General features: G+C 41.0%; 1 protein-coding gene across 2 annotated transcripts in view; it reads right to left on the reverse strand.

Annotated features, from left to right (window-relative positions):
* gtf2h4 (general transcription factor IIH, polypeptide 4) overlaps positions 1-7,788 on the reverse strand; it is a 136,011-nt gene extending 128,223 nt beyond the window's left edge. Inside the window, exon 1 of one of the 2 annotated variants that reach the window (XM_049601595.1) lies at positions 5,207-5,344. The gene's annotated coding sequence lies outside the window, so the exon portion shown is untranslated. Of the gene's footprint in view, positions 1-5,206; positions 5,345-7,650 lie in introns of those variants that run through there. The other variant, XM_049601594.1, reaches the window with a different exon arrangement.
* Between the last annotated feature and the right edge of the window lie 5,378 nt (positions 7,789-13,166).

Consider the following 13,166-nt stretch of genomic DNA (forward strand, 5'->3'; position numbering starts at 1 on the left):
TGACCCGAGCTCAAGTGGTAGTAGTAGTAGTAGTAGCAGTCCCCCTCCACCCCCCTAGTATACCCTGGTAGTCCCCCCCCCTTACTAAACGCTGCATGTGTCTCTTACTAACGGCATACACAAGTCATTATTTTGTTTTTTCATATTTGGTTTTATTTTGAAAAACGAATGAATGAATGATACACGGATTCAAAATCGGGCTGTTATTTGAATTTGGTTTTGTCGTTTTTCGTTTTTTGGTTCTGATAACAAAAAGGAAAAAACGGGAAAACGATGGTATTTCCGTTTTTTCGTTTTTGGTTTTAAACAAAAAAACGAACTGCCTGAAGGGTACCCTGACCCTATTTGAATTTGGTTTTGTTTTTCGTTTTTGGTTCTGATAACAAAAACGGAAAACGGTAGCCTAGCTCCAGACCATAGACCCTGTCCACTCAATTGAGTAGGCTTGCATCTCTGGTCTGGCATACTGCAATGAATTTGCGATTTATCTCGTCCAAACGATGGACAGACCAATGAACGCTGGGGGTGGGGGCGGTTCTAGCGATTAGCCAATCAGCGCCACGCTAATGTCAAGCTGTACACCGGTGGGTAACTGTTGAGGATAGCAACAATCGCGACCACTACAGATCCTACAGACCACATTAATGATGCTATCGAGGTATTTCGCCACTACTCGTGTTAATGACCAAATTAAGGAAGCTGCTAAACTGGATTTAACAGTGCAAAGTTTTCACTCCTGGTGATGCACTCCCTGCGGCGGTTTTCCTCCTGATTATATATCTCCCCAATGATGGTAGCACCGAATCCCATTCTGTGCAGCAAAATGATTCCACCTCCGTAGGAATATGTTAGCTAGCCCCGCAGCTACACCACCAGTCCTCCCCTGACCTCCGTCTCCCCTCAGCCCGTTGCTGGTCCGCCGCTCCAGACGATTCAGCCTCTCTTCTCGCCCGCTCAGCATCCAACACCTGGGAGTTCCTCATCTGTATGCTCCGGCTCAAACAGGTATGGCTCTGGGTCTGTGTCCGCGACAAGAAACTCCTCAAAATCGCGTTCAAAGTCGTCCATTGCAGCGACTACAGTCCGGAGATATCGCAAGGCTAAATGAACAGCTGAGTTTTGTTTACAAGCTATGTCTGTGCCTGCTCACCGGTGTATCCCTCCGCGGATCACAGCGCCGGACGTACTGACCCCAATGCTAACCACTGAGACCCAGCCACTGGACATACAGACACAAAAACGATATCCATCATGTTGTCTCAATATGAAAATGATAGCAAAAGGGCATAACTCCCAAATCGTCAGAGTATTCTTTTAACGTTTGGCTTGGGAACCAGATCCGTCACAATGATGAATCAGATTTTTATTTATTTATTTTTTGTGCAGTGATGACGTCTTCACTGCGGTAGGCGTCACATGACCGCGGTATTGTTCGAGATGAGCCAGTCCTGTGCAGATTCGATCACCGGCGATTGGCGCACAAAGCATGCCGGTTAGTTTTGTGTCCGACTTCACCCCGACTTGCTCTGACGTATTACAAAAGTGGACAGCGATACAACCGCGAGAGCGAGGTGGCCGCAGTTTTTAGAGCCAGGCGCTGCAGTTGCTCTCCACCGACTGCACCGCCTGGCTCTCACCTGATCTAACAGCTGATTGGATAAGATGTCAACTCAACACTATGACGTTTTAGATAAACTACTCATTTTTGTTGAATTTCGAGATTAAGATTGTATTTGTCTGATCTGAAGGTTTATTCTGTGAACAGAAAACATGTTGTGTGACTGATGGTGAAGTTTAGTTGTCAGAGACTGAATACATTCATTATAAACTATACAGAGTCTACTGTAGGCTACTATATTAATACTGGATGGTTTAATTATTAAAGTATTTAGCAACACAGAGACTTGTGGTCATGTGAGGATTCTTAAAATAACATGAGATGTGAAGCCCTGACTGTATCTGACTGAGCCTTAATGAAAGCTGTTGTCTTGTTTTTTTTCCCTCTGAAAATATGAACCTTATAGTCAAACAGTTTATTCAGCCTGTGTAGTTGAGGGGACAGGTCAAACTGATATGATGCTGATTTACAGGAGAATTCATGTCAAATGGAGGATAAGCCATGAACATAAACTACAGATCACCTGTAAAGCATTTTAATAAATTAATCTATCATAATTAAAACAGCTGGTGACTGAGAACAAACTGATATGGGCCTGATCACTTTTTTAATGAAATGACATAATTCCAGACAGGATGTTAGTGTGTCTGTGACTTCCTGTACAGACTGAAGGCTGCTGGAAACTGTCGGGAAGCTGTCCGACTTCACCGCAGCTTTTTGTCATCACCCCCCGCTGCGGCCGCCTGCTCTCGTCTACTTTTCAGGCGAGGCGCAGTTCATCTCGAACAAGCCTGTTGTCACAGCCCTAAAACACTCCATTTGCCAAACTGCAGGCATATAAGCAAAACTCCCTTTACACAATGCACTCATAAATAGAAACCTGCATTATAGGGCCAGTAGGCAAACAATGAGAAAATAACAAATATAATTATAGCTGCTGCGCAGCGATGGGTCGGGTCCAGGCATTTTAGGCAATTCTGAGCAACAAGCAGAAGAATTGGAAGACATTTAGGAATTTAGAAACACAATCTGCCTTTTGCATCAGCTGAGGCTTGAACTCACAACCTCTGAGGATCAATTTCTATCTCACTGAACAAATTAGTCAGTAACAATTCATGTGTAGCTTCACAAATTGACTAAGCCAGACGTGCAGGTTTAGCAGCTGTCCATGCATGGAAAAGCAGATTTCAAACCACTGTAAAAAAAAAAAATCAGTTATCAAAACAAAAATCTGAAAATACACATATTGCATCTAGACAGCATGGAGATGTTATTAATTTATTTTAACAATGATTGATTTGGTTCATAAGTGAAAAATTGATGTTTAAAATTGCCATTTTTACATTGACTCCAATTGTTCACATGAGAGCAAAATTCAAAATGCTGTCAAAAATTCAGTTTTTGAGATAAAATTCTGAAATTTGCGACACATTATCTACCATGACTCTAGAATTTTGTCCTTTTTTCATGAACATTGAAGATTTATTTAGCAAGAATTTGCATTTAAATGTTTACAGTACCGTTTACAGTCAAACATTTTGATGCACTGTAGGCTCAATTTTTGATAAATCAAAAATCTGAGAAACACAGTTTTTGTAGGACAGTCTGAAGATGCTCTGTAGCAAGTTTGGTGTCAATAGAGCAAAAATTGTGGGAGGAGATAGGTTTAAGAATTTTCACAGTTTTTGAAAAAAAAAAACAGAAGATGAACTTCATAATTTTTAATAGGTTTAAATGTACAAAAGTTTCTTCAGTATTGGGGCTACAGTTTGATGAAAGTTGTGAAGTTGTAGCACGTATGGTTGATTTGTTATGAATGAAAGAGTTTACAGCTGAGGATATTTGGCATGAGACTGGTCCTTTGTGCAAAGTTTGGTGAGTTTTCACGGATGGGAAGTATGATTTCCTCGGAAGAAGAAAGAAGAAAGAAGAAGAATACGTAGGATTACAATAGTGTCCTGGCAGCTTAGCTGCCCGGACCCTAATTAGAAAAAAATCACAATAAAGCATAAAAAGGTCAAAGGAAACAAGGAGAACAAAAAAAATATATGTACATCAACTGCATTCAGAAGCAGAAGTAACATATGAAAATTAATAGAATATACGTACATAAAGCAAAAGAGACAACCAAAATAAGAAAAAAAAAGGCACTAAATATATGCAAACAGATATACAAAGCAGGGAACCTTTACATAGGAAGTATTAATTTACAAAAATGGAGTAAGGTCAAGGTCCTCATTAATTCCTGGATGCACAGTAGCTTTCAATTTGAAAATCCATTCCGCCTCTTTTTGATTGGCACACGTCATCTTACCTAGCTGCGGCACATGTCATCTTACCTAGCTGCTTACATTTAAAGTGACTCCTATAAATAGTCGCTATTCCTCTTCCTCGACCCGACGTCCGCGTGGAGTTAAAATAGCAGCAATCATCGGGTAAAAGTTCTGTGAAAGCACTGGTCTCACCAACAGTCAGCCATGTCTCAGTCACACAGAGAAAATCCAATCCTCAGGAAGTCAGGAAATCCTTCAGGATAAACGTTTAGTGCGCTAGCGATCTAGCATTTACCAGCCCAATCCTGGCAGGAGCCGGCGGGTCCACGGCGTTAGCTGTCCAGGGAGCCACACACAGAGGCCGCAGGTTGCGCAGATTCACCCCGTGCCAGTGGGGACGAGGAGAGCAGGGGCCGCGGGGCTGGAACACCTCATCCGGGCCGACAGGTACCAGCCAGGCATCGACAGGGTTCAGCGAGTGCAGAGAAATAAAGAGGCGAGGCACCGCTCCATACTCAGTCCAAGAAGCCATGGAAGTGCTCGCCAAACAGGCATTCAGCCTTACCAGCTGACCGCTGTGTTTACCCCGGTGGCGGTGGCGCTTACGCTGGAGAGGTGGAGCTGGGGCGCGGCCGAGGTGAGCTGGGATCCCCGATATGAGCGGGGGCAAAGTTTTCCCGTCTTGTTGTTTCATTCATCCCCAAAACAAACACATGCATGAGCCAGGTAAGCGTCTTTATGACAATACACGCTAGAGCTCATCGGAAATGTAGGCTTCATTCCGGCAAAACACTACCGCTTTTGTCCACAGGGTCGCCAAAATCAACTCAACACGAAAGTTCCTTGTTGGGGCTTTAATAAAGGCCTTTTAACTTGTACCAGAGAAGAGTAGCCTTGGATTTTGTTTTTTTTCAAGATGTATTGCACACTCAGCCTTTTAAACTATAGTTTTTATAAAACACGCCCAAAATAGTAATAAAACGTGCACACGTTTTATTAAAATATACGCGCGAATTAGAAAGCGCACGAAAGCGTTTTTAAAAAAATAACATATGCATGTCACCTCCTGGTCTCTGTAAGTAATAGTTTCTGACCAACATTAACACTGTTTACACACAAACATTGATGAACACGTGTTAAAATATAATGAAGATGACAGCGCGTATAAACGCAGCGGCTTGGTACTCTATGCTAGTGCTAGCTACTAGCTAGTCACGTTACTGCTAGTGCTAAGTGCTGAACAGAATTTCGTTCTACAATATACAATGACAATAAAGTTGTCTAATTCTAATAATTAAAAGACTTGTTCCCTTACCGTTCTTTCTCTTAGTCATGCGTGTATTGACAAGAATCCACATTCACTGGTGTACCGGGACACAGATTTATGAAAATGCTCAGAAGGCTGCACATGAGCTGAGGACACAAGGAATCGACGTGGAAATCCCAAAGGATCAGCCCACTACGAACATGGAGGACAATGTAAAGAGAGCGTTCACATGGCAACAAGCAGCGACAAGAGATGGAGGAAATCAGATGATAACACACATGAGAGAAAAGGTACAGGAATTTAGGAAGAAACATGACATTGAAGAGAGAATACTGATCCCAAACAAGACTAAGTAAAATAATGAAACACTAAAAGGATAGATTTACATGGATGACAATTTATTTTGAATTATAGGGTGTAACCAAAGAAAGAGAAGTATGGGCAGAAAAGAGAAATATGGGCACACAGACTCAGAAATGTAAGGGGACTTTTATGTTGATTTAAGGGATACTAAAACATTTCCCCTCCTACTTAAGCTTTTCAGTTACCAACACCCTACAATCTATGTTTTGAGTACAGTCAAATCACTAGAGAGTTAGAACTGATATAATGTTACTTCAAATATCTTTAAAGGATGTAATCAAATGGTGAGAAATATAGACACAAAAAACAATTATGGGCACAAAAACCCTTAGAAATGAAAGCAGAGTTTTAAGTTGATCTTTTTAAAGAGACACTGAATCATTTCCCCCCAACTTTGATTTTTTTTTTTACCTACATCCTATGTTTTGAATACAGTAAAATCACTTGAAGTTAAAGCTGAAACCATTCTTTACTTGCCTTTCTGTGTATTTTATGGGCCTGTATAACATTGCTTGGACAGTAGGTAACACATAATATAGAGAATTAAGAACACAACTGACCAGATGGGCAAACACCAAAAGTTGGACTTATCTAGGAGCCACAGAAGATGGATGAAAGATCATCCTTCTGCCTCTAGAGGGGAGCCCATCAAGTTTGGAAGTCAATACAATGAAAATTCTTGTTCAGTTTTGTGGTTCAAAAATATTGTTCTGTGAAGAAGACCTTTGTTTTGTTTTGTTTGACACTGAGAGTGTACTTAAAGACAACTCTATACTACACACAATCTTCTAGTTGAAGAATATAATATTTTGAAAATAATTACCTTAAATGTTAGAGATTCTCAATCCTGCCAAAATCTTAACAAAATTACAAAGAGAGAAAATTGATATAGCGTTGCTTAAAGGGATCATAACACTCCATTGGGCAGCTTCAGATCACCAGCCCAGCTGCTCATGAGTCATTGCTGACACTCAATCCTACCCAGCACCCACCAGCAGCTTCAGCCCAAGGTAATCAGCTACAGAGATGTTCACGCCAGGAGAGTCCAATGACAGCAGCATCAGAAAAGATACTACGACAGATCAGCCAAGCCAATGACATTATTGCATGCAGGACAAAGCGTCAGACTCCAGGAGCATGGCTACTGGAAACAGTGGCAGTTCTAGACCAGTTTCAATGGGGGGGCCAAGCTAGGGCCAGTCCTTTTGATACAGGGGCACATACAAGTACGGTCAAATATCTAAGTCTGAACAATAAGATATATATATATGTGTAAGGGGGTCTGGGGGCATGCTCCCCCGGGAGAAAATTTTGTATTTGATTTAAAGGCATCAATCTAGTGAATTCTGAGAGCAAAGTTATGATGGCAGAATATGCCTAGATTTCAACATCTTTGTGCTTTTTATGTGTGAAAAATGTTCCATTTTTACTGATAAAAACACTAGTTGTATGTTATGGTGAAGGGTTACACTTAAAATACGGCCAAGTATTAGTGGGTAAACATTTCAGTAATCAAAAGAAAAATGACTGACGTACTGATCTGCCTCTGGAGGGCTATTTTAATATTTAAAATCATGTGCAGACAAAATATTCTTTTAAAATTCTCACACTCACAAGTACAGTTCCAGATACGAAAAACAACACAAAATACGCAAAACGAAAGGAAAACAAAAGGTGAAATTCAAATAAATTACACACAAACAGGCACAAACTACTGCTTTCCTCCCTCCCTCCCGATTTGCAAGTACAGCACCCTGAATCAGAGCATTTCAAAAGCCCTCAGGTAGTTGAATGCCTCTGGGACAGGCCCATTTATAGCAACCCACTGGATCCGTGGCGTGCGCGATCCGGCCGAGGCGCGGGTGCTGGAGCTAATAGCAGCCATTCAAGAAGCTGCTCCACCAGCCGCGGCCTAGAAGCGGCTCGGTGCTCCGCTCCGCTAAAATTACGCGCCGGGTCTATTTCTGACGGCGCGTCAATTTGCACAGACCAAATGAGTCAAACAGGAAGTCAGGCGCAGAAAAGACGAGAGTATCCAGTCGATTTTCAAAATCGTATTTCACATCACTACACAAACATGATGTGACAGGCATGAGTCAAATGAAAAGGAAAAAGTTTTCAGAGCTTACCTCAATGGTGCTGTATGTTGCCGTGCAGGCTCAGAGTTGTCTTAAATACAGCCACACAATTCTCTACTGATGTTTTCTGGGTGTTTTCAAGAATGCTCACGAAGTGGATGTCTGTATTCCTCAATATTCCGCTTAGAAATGCGGTCTGCTCTATCAACTCAGGCTCACATTAGCGCTAGGAGAGCAACGTCTGTGGTGAGGCCGGGGAGGGTGAGGGGGAGGGAGGGGGGAGCCGGAGAATTCCCAGTTGGAGCTCCAGCCGGTGCGCTACAGAGTGACGTTCATTTCCCGGAGGCATTTTATATCTGGCCATTTTTTGGAGACTGTGGCAGGGCAAATTAGTCAGTGTATGGGAAACACTAAACACTAGAAAACTCAGGCCCTTTTCCTTCTTGTGTGGTGTATTCTGCATGATTCACTGGGTGCGCCTCTTTAAGTGGTCCGACCGGCAACCTGTTGAGACGATTTAGTTCCGCGTTCCCCCTCCGACTCCTCGGCGGGGGGACCACAGGAGGGGCCGGACTCGGAGTTACGGGGGCACTGGCCCCTGCTGGCCCCCGCCTAAAACCGCCATTGACTGGAAACCAGCAGTTGTCATCCAGCCTGCTGATACTGACAGATCTTACCATGTTTGCACAGCTAAAGGTCAGGAGTATAGATGAAACAGACGTCACCTTCTTGACATAAAAGAAACACACAACACACACAGTGACGAAGACTGATCACGACAGACGACATGCCCCACACAGCACTACGCAACACACCCCACAGACAACTAGTGAGACAGCCCCTCACACTGTCCCTTATCAGACAAGGTACGGATGGGAAGTCAAACCCAGAATTGTTATGGACTTACAAGAGCACACTTAAGAGATTGTCATTAAAAAAAAACAAAAAAAAAACCCCAACATGTTACTGATAGTATTGAATAAGTTCATTGCTACTGAGTTACATAAAGAATTATATGTTTACATATTCTAGTGTTCAAGCAAGCTAAGTGATAGCTAAAAGAGTATTTTTCTGTTTACAAAGGTTATGTGGACATATCACAGTATTACTGAGTTTTGGTTTTGCTGTATGTGATTACAATACAGGTTAGTTGGTTGTTAATAGTAACTTTGTTTCAGACACACATATATAGTGTTAATTTTCTCTAAAAGAAGGGGGATGTAATATTCAGTAGAATATGATGGTATGATGTGTTTAAGATCAATATCAGAGCTAGGAGATGTAAAAAACAACTCCTATTGGATGCTGAATAATGCTTGAATATGATTGGTCCACACGACATTAAGTTAGGCTGTGTCAGTGCAACCTCAGGTGTGTGAAGTTGGCCTTCCTGCAAGCCTGTATGCATCCGGTAAATAAAGATTAAAAAGTTAGACCACGTCGTCGTCCGGAATTAATTTATGTACGCACTGTACAAAATAAGACAGCTGGCTGAGACAAACAGCCCCTCCTCTCTCTACCAGCACTAATGTTACCATGTTACCAGCCAATAACCTGGCGGAGCTAAATATAGGGCGCACGCTGAATCATCTACATCATCAGCCTGATTTGAATAAATTTTCCATAACTCTGAGGTGCGGTGGAAACGCAAACCACACAGATTACCAGGAATTCTTCTACCCAGGTAAATGAATTCCTGGAAATTTTGGTGGAAAAGGAGCTATTTCGGAGTCACTTGCCGAGCCATGCCCCCTTTAAAGGTCATTGGTCAATATCATTAAAACGCAGATATCAATAACAGTCAAAGCGTTGGTGAAAAAAGTCGGAAAAAAATCTCACATCATTCTACTGATTTCAGGGATATTGTCAAATATTTTGGTGACATTTAATTAAAAATAAGATGAAATTGAAACTGTTGTGCATACAGTACATAGCACAAGATAAAGAATATCACAGTGAGCTAGCCATTAAACCAATCTGAACACCATTTGAAACGTGACGTAGTATCCAAAGAATGACTATAAATCAGTCGTTGCAGAAAAATGCGGAGTTTTTTTGTGATTGTTGCGGGCAAAAATCCTTGATTATGTGGCACGTTTTCTTAAAAAATGCGATGGAATATGCGGGATATTTATGCAATTTCATGTGATGAAATTGTGGGACTTGCAAAAATTGCGGGAACTTGCAAAAACTGGGGTTTGATGAAAAAGAGGAAAAAAGTGATTTCCCCAACACCCTGTTCTCACTAGGCTACTACCTTAATGTAGTCATTTCTAATTACTTCCTATGATAAGCAAGCATACTACATTACAGAAAGTGCAGGGAATATTTAAGTTCTCATCTTGTTTTATTTCAGACCTTAATAAACACATGGCTCAAACTTATAAAACATTGCTGAGTCAAACAAGTTCTGTAGCTAGAATATGCTACAACTTATGTAAAAATAAATAAATAAAATATATATTATGTCATGAAGGCTATGGAGAGAAATCCGTGTTTGTGCACCCGCTGGTTAAGCGCTTTTAGAAAGGAGTCAGGCGACAGATACTTGTCACGTGCTCTTTGGCAATGCAGTGGGATTTACCCCTGGTGTTACACGCTCTGGGAGAACATCCCTTCGAGCCTCTGTCACAAATCTCTCTCGAACTACTGTCATTAAAGAAAGCACTTCTCTTAGCCCTGACTTCGTAAGAGAGTGAGTGATTTATGTGCGCTTTCAGCCTCCCCGTCTTGTCTCGTTATCAAAGATGACAGGAGCGCAGAATCCCACATTCATGCCTAAAATCATAACCAGCTCTTTTAGATCGAGTTATTACACTGGAAGGTTTCTTCCCTCCTCCCCACAGGAGGAGAAGAAACATCACACCGACTCTACCTAGTGCGCGCTCTGTCTCATTACGTGACGCGCACAGCAAGCCTCAGAGAGACACAACAGTTGTTTGTACATTACAGAGAGCGTTCACAAGGAAAACCCCTCTTGCAACGAAAATGCGAGGATTATGAAATCATGCAAGCCCCGCATATTTCGCGCATTTTACGCGGAAATCGGCAATTTATGCAGCGAAAGTGCGGCGTCTTTGAAAAAATGCGGCCCCGCATGAATATGCGGACTTTGGCTTATTAGTTATGCACTGAATTATGCGTTTTTCTGGAGGGACTGATAAATGTGAGTGATGGACTTCTGAATTGACTATGGGTTGCAGCTCAGCAAACTTATGTCACAATTCCGTGGATGTGCTGGGAAAAAAATCAGCTCTGTAGCACACACTGGTGATTTATCATGGATTTTGGAATGGAATGTGAAATGTCTTGAAATTAAGATTTCATGTAATAAGGCACGCCCCCTTTAAGCAATCTTTTTCGAATTTTATGACTGAGACATGACCCTAGATGATGCAAACCAAGTTTCATATCTCTGGCTGATTATGAGATGATGATTGTGAGACTTTTTGCATTTGTAGTGCCCCCTATCGGTTGATTAGAATCTAACTTTTAGGGTATGATTCAATTATGTTTATAGACAGTTCCTACAAATTTTATGATTGGCTCGATGGTTAATGAGTAAAATTCATTAATGTGCTGAGCCATGCCCCCTCTTACGTTCATTGGTTAATATCATCAAAATACAATGACATATCAAAAGCTGTTGATAGCTTTTTAAGAGCTTCATCCCATGATGATCCACATAAGGTTTAGTACATATCAGACCTACACCTTAGGAGATGTGAAAAATGTGTTTTTCAAAAAATTCAATATCAATTCTTGAGATTTTCGTAGAACCCATTTTGTGTGTTGAATTTCAAGTCAATCTGTCATAACGGTGTGAGGGTGGTGGCCTTTCAAAACAAAATTTACTTGGACCTTAATCATAGCGCCCCCATCTGGCTATTGACCTATTGGTATTGTATTTGTTGAGCATGTTTGCACACAACATCCGATCACTGGTGAAAATGTCATGTCTCTACGACGTACCATCTCACGGGAATTTGCGAAAACATTTCTGAATAATAATAATAATAATAATAATAATAATAATGATAATAAAACTGGACAAAAACAATAGGGTTTCAGCCCTTCAGGCTTGAACCCTTAAATATGGCCACGGAAAACGAAATACTCCAAATATTTATTAAAGCATATGAGAATGAACCCTTTTAAAAGGTAATTTTGAAACTGTACCTGAGCCTTCAACAACTTAACAAGGAAAATACATTGAGAGGTTAAAACAAGGCGGCAAGCTGAAGGTAATCTGACCATCACACAAGAGGAATGGGAAGAGATATTGAGACAACAATGAAACAAGCTCTCCTTCCTGGAGAGAAATTTGTTGGAAGAATGTCATGCGTTACTTCTGTACTCCTAACCAGAAAAAATCTTTCTCAAACCAGATGGAATGTTGGAGATTGTGTGAAAACAAAGAAGCAAATCACTTATATTTATTTTGGGGGTGCCTCTCTGTCACTCCTTTTTGGACTTCATGGCATTCTTGAAACTGTTTTTCTAGCCAAAATAACCTTTATTTTGGACTGATAAGGATAAATATCTGCTAATATATTATTGGTGGCATGTATGTAAGAAATTCCTAATCAAGAAATGGCTGAAAAAAGAAATACCTAGTACTGATCAATGGACTGACTTGTCATACAATATTTATGTAATGTAGAGAAGGACTTTTAGTTCGAGAACCCAGAAGGAAGTTTTTATTGAGAACTGGATGAAATAGTATATGTCTCAAAACATAAGACCTGATTTTGTCTGAACAAGTACGAGAAACACATTGCAGTGTGACTAGTAGCTCCCCACTGTCTCTAAATGTATGTCTTGATTCAACAAGAATTCCACTGGCTCCAGGTTAAGTCCCGCATTATCTACAAAATCCTCCTCCTCAGTTACAAGTCCCTCCATGCCCTCGCCCCACAGTACGTAACAGACCTCCTCCACCCCTACACTCTGTCCAGATGTCTGCGGTCCTCTGACTCCAGCCTACTCTTCATCCCTCACTCCTGCCTCCGAACTTTTGGTGACCGGGCCTTCAGCATCGCTGCCCCCACCCTCTGGAACTCTCTCCCCCCGTAACCCACGATGCCCCTTCACTGGACATTTTCAAATCCACCCTCAAAACTCATCTGCTCACCATGGCTTTTTAATTCGATAATCCATCTCATGCCCAGTGTTCCATCACACAGTTTCTCTGCTGTCTTCTGTTGTTTGTTATAGTTTTGTTGCTTTTCTGTACTGCTTGTGTTGTATTGTACTGTTTTGTTGGTGTTATTGTTTCATTATTATGTATTGTAAAGTGACCTCGGGTTTCTTGAAAGGCGCTATATAAATTAAAGTTATTATTATTATTATTATTATTATTAACAACCTGCATAGCACAATCCATCTATTTGTTATTTACTCTATTCTTATTTTATGGTATGATTTTTATTTATGTGGTTTCTCCTAAAACTTTACTTTAATGAAAATTATTATTATTATTATTATTATTTATTTTACTTTTTTTTGGTTTTGCTCAAGGTCCTCATATTCTACTGGTTGTGGATTTTGTTTACATATGGTTATAC

Source organism: Epinephelus fuscoguttatus, linkage group LG17 (assembly GCF_011397635.1).
Source record: "Epinephelus fuscoguttatus linkage group LG17, E.fuscoguttatus.final_Chr_v1".
NCBI classification, from domain to species: domain Eukaryota; kingdom Metazoa; phylum Chordata; class Actinopteri; order Perciformes; family Serranidae; genus Epinephelus; species Epinephelus fuscoguttatus.